At 40.0% G+C, this 10,566-nt stretch overlaps 1 protein-coding gene across 4 annotated transcripts in view; it reads right to left on the reverse strand.

Annotated features, from left to right (window-relative positions):
* Window positions 1-10,298, reverse strand: part of WDR72 (WD repeat domain 72) — a 202,171-nt gene extending 191,873 nt beyond the window's left edge. For all 4 annotated transcript variants that reach the window (XM_036033779.1, XM_036033790.1, XM_036033772.1 and 1 more), the window contains exon 1: window positions 10,200-10,298. The gene's annotated coding sequence lies outside the window, so the exon portion shown is untranslated. The remainder of the gene's footprint in view (window positions 1-10,199) is intronic.
* Between the last annotated feature and the right edge of the window lie 268 nt (window positions 10,299-10,566).

A 10,566-nucleotide genomic window follows, 5' to 3' on the forward strand; every position in this document is an offset into this window, starting at 1 on the left:
ACATGTATAAAACAAAACAGCCAAGAAATGTCAGTCCTTTTCGCTGTATAGTGAAGTTTCCATCACAGTTAGCTCTTCCAGCCTCATGAGAAAGATTTTCTCCTTATACTGAATCACCTTCAAATTTCACCTCCTTGCTCGCTAATCTGTAGTGCAACAGAGATCACGCAGCTAAATAATACCAAGTGTGTTTCACTTAAAGTCACTGTCAAAGCGCTAGCATTAGGGTGGTTAAAGGAGTAAGAGAAGAACAGCTCATGTCTGGGTGGCTCCTTTGTTTATTATTTGATCAGTGAACAACTTTATGGATCTCCAATACATTTCTAAAACCTTAGGTGTAGGTTTTGAGAAGCGAATTATTTTTTCTTTTAGTTTATTCTATGTTAACCATGCTGAATTTTACAAAATTGTTTTTTAACTTAGAGGTAATTAACATGAACTAAAGTCCCACTATTGTAAGTCCATCCTTAAACAAATCTAACAAATATTTCCTGAGAACCAAATGCGTTGAAGGAGGCGGGTTGGGCTGCAGAGAGCACAAACAATGGAAAACATGGTCCCTGACCTCGAAGTATTTACAATGAGTCATTTTATGATTAGTTTTCACCAAGTATTTCTGCTGTTAGACAAAACATTTGTGTAAATTCTGTAAACCTATTTTCAATCTTGAGTGATTTTTTTTCTGTATCTAAGTATAATCTGCAAAACTATTTGCCTAACATATTACTTTAAATTAACTCACTTTAAGTATTAAATTAACATTGTATTTAAGAATAAATTAAGCTATCTAAGAGTCTCCTTAGAATTATTTAAATCATTAACATCCATTAAGCCAAGGAATATGATGTGCTGGTTAGATTTTTTTCAAAATACAAATTAAAGTAACTACTTACCTAAGTGCTTATTTTATTTGTGATAAATGCTTGCTGTGTACTACCTAAAATCACATTGGGAAACATGTCTCTAAACCATTCACATAGTGAATTCTTTTCCTCTACCTTTTCAAAACATCACCCCAAGCCAGACAATTCCTTGCACCCAAACACTCTTAGTTGATCATTCCTCCTTCTGATTAACCAAGAAAATCAGGCATTTAGATATGAGTGAACATGCTTTTATCATTTCAACTTCTGTATATTTTTCTTATTTTTAGCATATTTTTCTAAGACAGCCCCACTAATCTTCCATAGTAACATTGTTACCTTTATCCCCCACTTGCACCCTCTGCCACCTCAGTTACTCCTTTCATTAACCCTACTTCTTGTACCTTCAACTGGTCTCCCTTTTCCTTGGCCCCTTTGCCTTTACTCTTATGCATTTGATTAACAAATATTTATTATCTATTATGAGCCAGAGACTTTGTAAATTTTAGGGATATAGACCTGAAAGACAAGGACAGTCATAAACTTCAAGGAGTTCAGCAGCATCTAAGGTGACAGGCACATCCTGAGTCACCACACATATGATCAGTGCCATGTAAAGTAAATTCAAGAGTGTTTGGGAGGGAACGCAGGTGGGGTTAGCAATTAAACATGGGAAGCATTTCCCCAGGGAGATAACATTATACACTTGTTGGTTTTGTGACCCAGAAAGTTCCCAGTTATTTTAAACTTTACTCTACTCATCCATGAAATGGGAATAGCATCTACCTTATTTGGCTGGAATAAGACTGAGTGGTGAGGCCCTAGAGGTCATCAGCCTGGGCTGGAATGCCCACCAACTCTACTGCTCTACATCCTTGGGGAGGTTACTTTAGAACTGCATTCTGGGTTACTTATCAATAAAATGTGAATAAATAATAATATCAATCTAATAGGGTTGATGTGCAAGTAGGATAATCTAGAGAAATCTTTAGATATTAAGCATTCAATAAATGTTAGCTGCTATTATTGGCAGGTTTTTTAATCTCAAAATCTGTGTATAAATCCTGCTAAGTATAGAATAGTACAATAAGTGGAATTATTGTGACTTATAATCCTTCATTTTATTATTCATAATTTACAGTAGATTCCATATACTAGTGAATTAAGCAGGGGAGATGAAGATAGAACTAGCTAGGTACCAAATAGGTAAAATAGAACTAAATCTACCACCTTCCCAAATGTTATGAGTTGAATTGAGCCCACTCCAAAATTCCTATGTTGAAGTCCAAAATGCCAGAACCACAAAATGTGACTTTATTTGGAAATAGGGTCATTACAGATATAACTAATTTAATGAAGATGAGGTCAGACTAGATTAGGGTGACCCTTAGTCCAATATGACTGGCATCCATATAAAACAGGGAAATTTGAAGAAAGACACACATGGGGAAGGAGCCATGTGAAGATGAAGGCAGAGGTGGGATCATACTTCCATAGCCACACAGTGCCAAATATTGCCAGCAAACCAGCAGAAGCAAGAGAGGAGGCATAGAACAGATTCCTCCCACAACCCTCACAAGGAACCAACAACGCTGTCACCATGACTTCAGAGACACCTTGCCTCTAAAACTGCGAGACAATAAATTTCTGTCATTTAAGTAACTCAGCTTGCGATCCTTTGTTATGGAAGCCCTAGTAATCTAATATACCGTTCAACAAATTTTGTCTCTTTTTAGTCAGAATGTATGGCTTCATGCATATGTCAATTCTTGAAACATATACTTCGATTTTAGTCTGAATCACACTACTGGTCATATACTAAATTCTGCTCCCTATTTCTTTTGTGTAATAATAAATCTCCTTTCTATCCACATTATAGGTGCCCTGTGAAAAGAATATATTTATTTATTTGTTTGACAGGTTATTATTAAAAGCACTAGTAAATAAAAGATGAAAAGATACAGATTTCTAACTTCTAGGAATTCATAATCTATATGTCAAGTCATAAATATGTCAATAACTGATGCAGAGTAGGCTGGGATGAGTATTCCCACTGTACAAGAGCAAAGGTCACTGCATTCCTGATGTTGGCAATGTTGAATCCCTTACACCCAGACTTCTCTCTTAGAAATATTCTATGTTTTTCCATGGGCCTTTGTCTCCTTCCTTGACACTGCCATTATGACAATTCCCCTTTCCTCCCAGAATAAACACAGAAGGCACTCCCACATGCAGGAGTATGGATTTATGTAGACAGTACTATTTGGAGAAGCCACCCTAATGTCCATGATTCTAGTATTTTATGACTGTCCACAAAACAGGGATACCTCTGGCAAGAAAGATTTTAAATCTACCCTCTCACACTCAGGATCTTAGCAAAGGCTTGGTCAAAACAGATTTACATCAAGAAGGCTAAAGATGCAGAATCCCATGGTAATTTAAAAAGGGTAGTAGAGAGGGGATAAGACTTGATGGTCATAATCCAATGGAACTTTAGCTTTGCTGGAATATTCAATTTTTAAAAAAGATATATTCTGGGATCTCTGGCCCTTTCAAACATTAACTCAAGACACAAGAGGTAAGATGCTACAACCATTTTTCTCATTTTTGTGGATTATCTGTCATGATCAAAGGTAAGTCCTATCACCTTTTGATATTCCCTACCTCATTGCTTTATAGCCTTTTTCCTGGTCCTAGCTCCTCCCACTTGCCTTATCCTCGAACACACCCCCACCTTCTCCTTATTGTCCTTTCCCCTTTTCCTGGTCTTAATTCATAGTGTTATAAATTCAATTCAACGAGTGTTTTACTGAATGCTAACTACAGTCAGGGGAATTCCAGATGCTGTGCTGGGAACTTTCCCATATATTATCTCATTTAACCTGTACACCCACCAGAGTGTGATTAGAAAAAGAGGCTTGGTAAATCTAAATCCTTTGGCTTGGATAACATCCTAGATCTGTCTGACATCAAGGACCACCCCAGTTCTCAAAGGGCCTGAGAGTGAGAGTATACAATAATGACACTACTACCTGTTCATGGTTTACAGTTCTTGTTTACAGACAAGCCAGTCCACCTATTTTCCAGAACAAAACAAAAACAACTGAGGTTCAACCACAGTGGTGGTTAAGATGCCAAATCACTCTTTACTCTGAGGGTAAAGAATAAATAGATTTTCTGTACTTAATCTACAATACCTATTCATTACATGTGTCAAGGTGCATGCATGGGCAAGAGTGTTTTCAAAGCATCAGGACTTAATACAAAACAACAAAAAAGCCCATAGTAACACTGGTGCCATGGAACATGATTCACAGTACAAAGGGAGATTTCCACACTGCAATGATTTCAGTGCAGTGAATATCATGGAGGTAGCCAAGGGTGGCAGGGGAGGGCTTGACTGGACCTACAGGCTGACAGTAACCAGGCAAATGTAGCACTTGCTGATATGTCCTGGCTTCTGCTTATTCTAAAGAATAAAAAGACCCCGGCAAAGGGGACCCCTCTTGTCTCTGCTCTATTCTGTTTCTACTGACCAAAGAAGTCTCTATCCAGTGATATCAAGCTATTCTGTCCCTGGGGCATAAATAAATGCCCAACTCCCATAGTTCATGGGTATATGTGAGCCTGAAAGGTCTAGAATCGATCCAGGCCATTTTAACTAGCAAGAAACTACCTAGTAATGCCTTGTTTGTATTTCTTGGAGGAGGGACACCAGAAACACTTATTTCATTCCACACAATAATTCACCACAATCAGAGGGAGCACAGCGAGGGCAACACCATCTCCCAGCTGCTGATTACATCAAAGGCTTGCAGCACAAATTCAATTTTATGATGTTAATCTCAGCCTGCCACTCAGAAATTTTCTCTGAGGGATATGATTTTTCTCTGGATTTCATTTTAGGAATGATTTTCTTCATCCACAATCAATAAAGATATGTTTTCATCAAAAGACTCTATCTTGGTAGAATTCAATTGGCTATTTCAATCCCTTTTGGTGACACAATATTAATTAAAATAGTTTATGTTGCACTTCAACTGGAAAAAGAGGCAGTGAAAATAGCTACTCAGAACACATGTTCTATACACATGAACATGGAGGGCAGAAAATAATTTTCTCCTTCTTCAGGAGACAGACATTAGCTATTCAAGGGAGTTGCTCTGACTTGGTTTACATCTGTGCTACACACGCACACACACACACACACACGAAAATATGAGAAAGCTGTTCCTTTCTGTATTTATTGTTCAATAAGAAATCAAAATGCACAGAAAGAGAAGCTTCAAATGCTCACCTCCCAGGGCCTCAAGGAGAGGAGATATGTGTCTGTGTGCCCACGTGACAAGATGGGGTATAAATCATCACAGTCACTGTTTCTCTTAATTAAAAAATGCATATATTATGCTATTAAAATTTATTTTCATGTTCAATCTCTAAATAATGATTACAGTTGAGTACACTGTATTCTCCAAAGCAAGAGTCTAAAGTTAGCACAGTTTTTCACATTTAAAAGAGGAGAAAATTATAAAATGTGTTACAGGAAATAATGAATTGTGTTTTAACAGTGGTTTCGAAAGTAGTGGTTAATTTGCTGAACAAGTATTTACAAAGCACCTACTATGTGCCTGACTCTGGACAACCTTGAGGCTGACAGGAAGGCCCCAGTTCCTGGTCCACAATGCTGACAGCTCATAGCACCTCTGTCACCACACAGTGAGAAGGGCTGAGGCCTGTTTCCCACAAGGTATGTGGAACACACATGGGAGGCTGTACTTAACCCTGTCTGGGCAGAGGATCAAGGAGGGCTTCTCAAAGAGAACTTTAATTACTGCAATATTCAACTGGTCATTTATATCTACAGTTAAAAATGTTTAAGGTAGTTCAGTCTCTAACCAGATCCCTACAGACAGAATCTTTTAATTTTCATATTCTTGAAATCATCCATCCATTAAACTTTGCAGTGTAAGAAGGTGGGAATGAACTGTTAAAAAGTAGTTTATTTGAGCAAAAGTGGATTTGAATCAGGCAGCACCAAACTAGAAGAGGCTAGGACTGCTCTATCCATAGGATGAGCCCAAGGAGAGATTTTATAAAGAAAAGGCAGAAGCAAAGTAGGGAAATTATCAATTGGCTATAGCTAACCAGGTGATATATGTATAGGCATGTTTTCTTTCTTTTTGTTTTCCATTTATGAGAGAAAGTTTATTTAGAAAGTTGCAGAGGTGGTAGAAGTGAGCCAGCTGGGCTGCAGAGGCTCAGGAAACAAGTTACCTTGGAGCTTAGGAGAGGGAAAGACAAAGGTAATGCATCTGGAGAGGGCATGCTCCCAAGAGGGAGAGCACCTGCATGCTTTCTAACTGAGCATGTGCAGGAATGTCTACACCTGTACATGTGATGAGGAAGCTCACCTCAATATTTATGCATGAATTCCCCTGAATAAAGATGAATCCGATCTTTTGTTTGGGACAAACCATTTTGGGAAAGCCACACACACACACACACACACACACATGTCTTGTCTGTCAGGTCACAATACAGCACTCTTCCTTCTTGTAAAATCTTCTGAGCTGTCTTTTGGCTGGCAACTACTGAGTCATTGGACCCGGCTCAACCTGGTAACAGAACCTTCAAAACTGGAACTAAATTTTAACTTCTTTTGAGGCAGGATAGTAAGAAGCTAGCAAAATTCCTTGGCAAATGGAATGGGGAAACCAAGACAGTTAAACAAGGCCAACCAATTTTCAGCCATCCAACAAATCACAAGGTCTTACTTTCCCTAACCAAGGACACTTAGAAGCAAATGGTTTACATATCGGAGACCATCAAGGGGCAGACTCGCCTCAGTCCTGGTCCCTTTCCAGTGACACTCTGAGCCTTCCCTTGTTGATATTTAAAACTTCTCAACTTCCAACATTCCTTTTTCTACTTTCATCAGAGCTCTTATCACTCTGCTGTAATTATCACTCTCCTGTCTGTTACCTGAACTATACTATGAATGCTTAGAAGGCAGGAACTTGCCCTTTTTTCCTTTGCATTCTGCTGCCAGGTAATTTAACATATACTGAAAGGTCAAAAATGCTGAGGGGAAGGTCAAACAATGTTTTAGTTCTGAATAAATATGATAAGGCTCCAAGTGTTGCCTCTTGTCCTTTCATCCCTGAGACAAGTCAGTTTGTAAATGATCACCTTGAATGCAGTTCTGAGGTCTGCACAGAAAGCAAAAGACAGGTGTAGAAAAAATATCCTTGGCTATAGAAGTGCATTCTAATTTCTACTAAAGCAGCCAAAAATCTTATCAGTTTGCTGTGCCCTCACGACTCACTGCTGACTCAGCGGAAACATACAGTCAATTAACCATGAGGTTGATTAATTAAATTAATTACAACTTCCTCATTCATTCTGTACTTGCTTATTTTTGTAAATACTCATATGTAGGACTCGACGTTTTTTTTTTCAGGTTAAATGTCATCTTGTTAAAGAAAAAGAGGAGGAAGGTCAATGTTGAACACAAACAATTTCTACTGTTAAAAAGAAAACCACAGGCCCAAAATGGTGTCGCTCTTGCTGAAAAGCCCATGATAGCAACCTAGATTTAATACCTGATCTAATTGCAGTTTCAACACTCCCAGAAACATAATCTTAATCAGCCTGAAATTTTCTGGTCAACACCAATGAAGTAGTCTGTTCTGTGGGCTCTCTCCTCTCCCCTACCTTATAGAAAGAGTCAATTTGCATGATAAAACACTTCCTCCAAGAAAAGTTATCCTTGCCCAAGAATAATCTTTTTTTTTTCTTTTGTTAATGACTCGCCTGACCTATTCTACCTCCCATAAAGACCTTGCACTTTATACAACCTTTAAGGGCACTTTGAGTGTCTAGAATGGGACTATGACCCATATTTTTTTTCAGATTTTATTTATTCTTAGAGAGGGTTGAAGGGAGGGAGAAAGAGAAATATCAATGTGCAAGAGTAACATCAATTGGCTGCCTTTCTCATGCCCCCAACTGGGTACCTCGGCAGCATCCCAGGAATGTGCCTTGGCTAGGAATCAAACCTGGGACATTTCAGTTTGCAGGCTGGCACTCAGTGCACTGAGCCACACCAGGGCTCATGAATCTCTTAATAAAACCAATCAGATCTTGAAATTTACTCAGCTGAATTTTGTTTTTTAAATACTACCATTTATTAAATTATAAATAGCTACTTATATTATGTGCATCACTTCATTTGATCTTCATAGCCCTAGGCATTATTATTATCTTTATTCTAAATTTGAATATGAGGCTTGGAGAATATATGTAGCTTGCCCAAGATCAGAGCTGGAAAATGGAGAGAGATCCATCAGTCTCTAAAACTTATGCTCTTAACCACAGCACTACACTACTTACTTAAGTGGGGGAGGGGTGGTGCCCAGAACGTGGGGACATCTTCTGGAAATGAGAGCAAAGCTGTAGAAGAGATACTTCTCTAGAGCAATGATGCCTACCTCTAGAAAGAAGAATTTGCTTCTTACAGAAGAGTTCAAGGGATCTGTTGTTGGTCTTACTCCTTTGAGTAAGACCAACAACAACCTCTTTATTTTGAAGACAAAAATGGCATACATAAATTAAGGGACTTGCCAGGTTCCCAGAATTGATTTGGAAATTTGCCAGGATTTCAAAGCTGATCTGGTGCTAGAACTCAGTGCACAGATTCTTTTAGTCCTGATCCCCACCTTCTCTCACTGCCTCCAATTCAGTCTGGAGCAGAACTAAATCTAAAAATATTACCAACTGGGAAAAAATTAACTATACGTTCAAAATAAGGCTCCAAAGAGATGTCCTTTATAATGCACTGACAGAATTAATAAGACATGCCACATACTGTAACATTATGGCATAACAAAATGAATACGTGAATTTTCAAGCCAAAAAGCCATCTGAATGCAGAAATCTTGAAACCTTAAAATATTCCTACCCTAATACTATTATTATCAAGGTCCCATGAAGTTATTTTATAACTTACATGAAGTTCAATTACATTTGGCCTCTGTCAACCAGAACTTCAGATTTCTAAGGCATTCACTCCACTGGGTAGAGATTTCACACAGGGAGAGGCCTAACAGCTGATATTTTGTTAATATTTTGTTGACTCTATAATTTAAACATATCTTTCCCCACAAAAGGCAAAGATACTGAAATTCAACAGAGTCCCAACTTTTGCAGATTGAAAAAATAATAAGCAGTCTACTAGGCCACTTCATGGGCAGTTTCCCTTTCACCTCTAATTCTTCACTCTGCTTACAGGAAATACGACTGGTGCATTTTAATATTGAAGGAACTAAAGGAGGCTAAGGAACAAGTCACAACACCAAATTAACCACAAGTATTTTCAGGGCAACAGTGATTGCATTCTTTTTCCCAGGTCCAGAGTATCAGCACAGTGTAAGATGGGCTGGGGAAGGAAGTGGGGGAGGTAGGAAAGATGATAAAAGGAATCCTTTCTAAACCCTTTCTTCAGGTAAAAATATTCCCAACAGGCAACTTAGTCTCCAGTAAGTGACCTTGAACTCATTTAGCATAAAACTCAGAGAGGCAGGAAGAAAAAGTTAGGATTGCTGTACTGCAACCTTCTCTTTACATCTTAAATATTTAGGCGTGCACATACACACACACACACACACACACACACAGAAAAGCTCTAATGCATGAGCTTTAATAAGACATGCATTAGAGGGTGGAATAAGGAAGCACGGGTTGCAAAGGCAGTATTCCTAGTATTTCACCTTTTCCAGATTTTCATCAGTGCAGACATCCCCTCCCCCTTTTATTTTCCTGCCCCTTGTCCAACTTCACAGGTGATAAAAGTCCTGTATCCACATTCTTTATTGCTGGCTCAACTGCAGGTGCATTGGAAGAAAGTTTTTGCCAGATGCCTCTCCCCAGACAGCCCCCAATCTGTCACACCTACTCTGCTCAGGGCCGCAGGATGGTTTTCCTAGCTACGGAAATCAATTGGAATCAATTTAATGGACGCCAGTTCCTTAGCAGTCTGATTTCCGAGTCTCCATAAACTGTCCTAAGAGAATGGCAGGTCTCTAAAAGTCTCGGGGGAACCGGCTCCTCCCAGGACTACAGGTAGGAATACTGAATACTGAGGCCTTCACCAACAGCCCCCGCCCCCAACACACACACACACACACACACACACACACACGAAAGGACCGACTTGACAGATCCTTGGCTTCGGTCACCACTGCTGCGACATCTGAACAACAGTTTGAAGAGATCATTTTCCACGTGCAAAAACTCGGAGCAAAAGAAGAGGATGTACTAACTGCTACGCACGCTCACCTTCTTTCCCCGCCCCAGTATCCAAACACCCGCCAGCAGGGGCTCTGAGAGTGGCAGCCCAGCCGAAGACCCACCGCTTGGGACCAGAAAGAAGCCTTAGCCGAGACCCGGGGCACCTGCAGTGCAGCCCAGCAGCCGAGGCCCAACAGCCTGACAGTGGACGGTGGGACTGCCCTTCTGGACTGCCGGCCGCGCCCAGGCCACGCCCCACCCCCCCAATGGTCCTCCCCTCCCAACCCCAGTTCCAGCCGGGCTTCGGCTCCCTCTGTCCCCACCCTGCCTGCGGATCCGCGCCCCGCCCTGTGGTCCCGCTGCTCCCTCCCTCTGTTACTGGCCGCGGCTGGAACAGACCCACCCACAGCCTTGA

The sequence above is a fragment of the Phyllostomus discolor genome, chromosome 1 (assembly GCF_004126475.2).
Source record: "Phyllostomus discolor isolate MPI-MPIP mPhyDis1 chromosome 1, mPhyDis1.pri.v3, whole genome shotgun sequence".
Lineage (NCBI taxonomy): Eukaryota > Metazoa > Chordata > Mammalia > Chiroptera > Phyllostomidae > Phyllostomus > Phyllostomus discolor.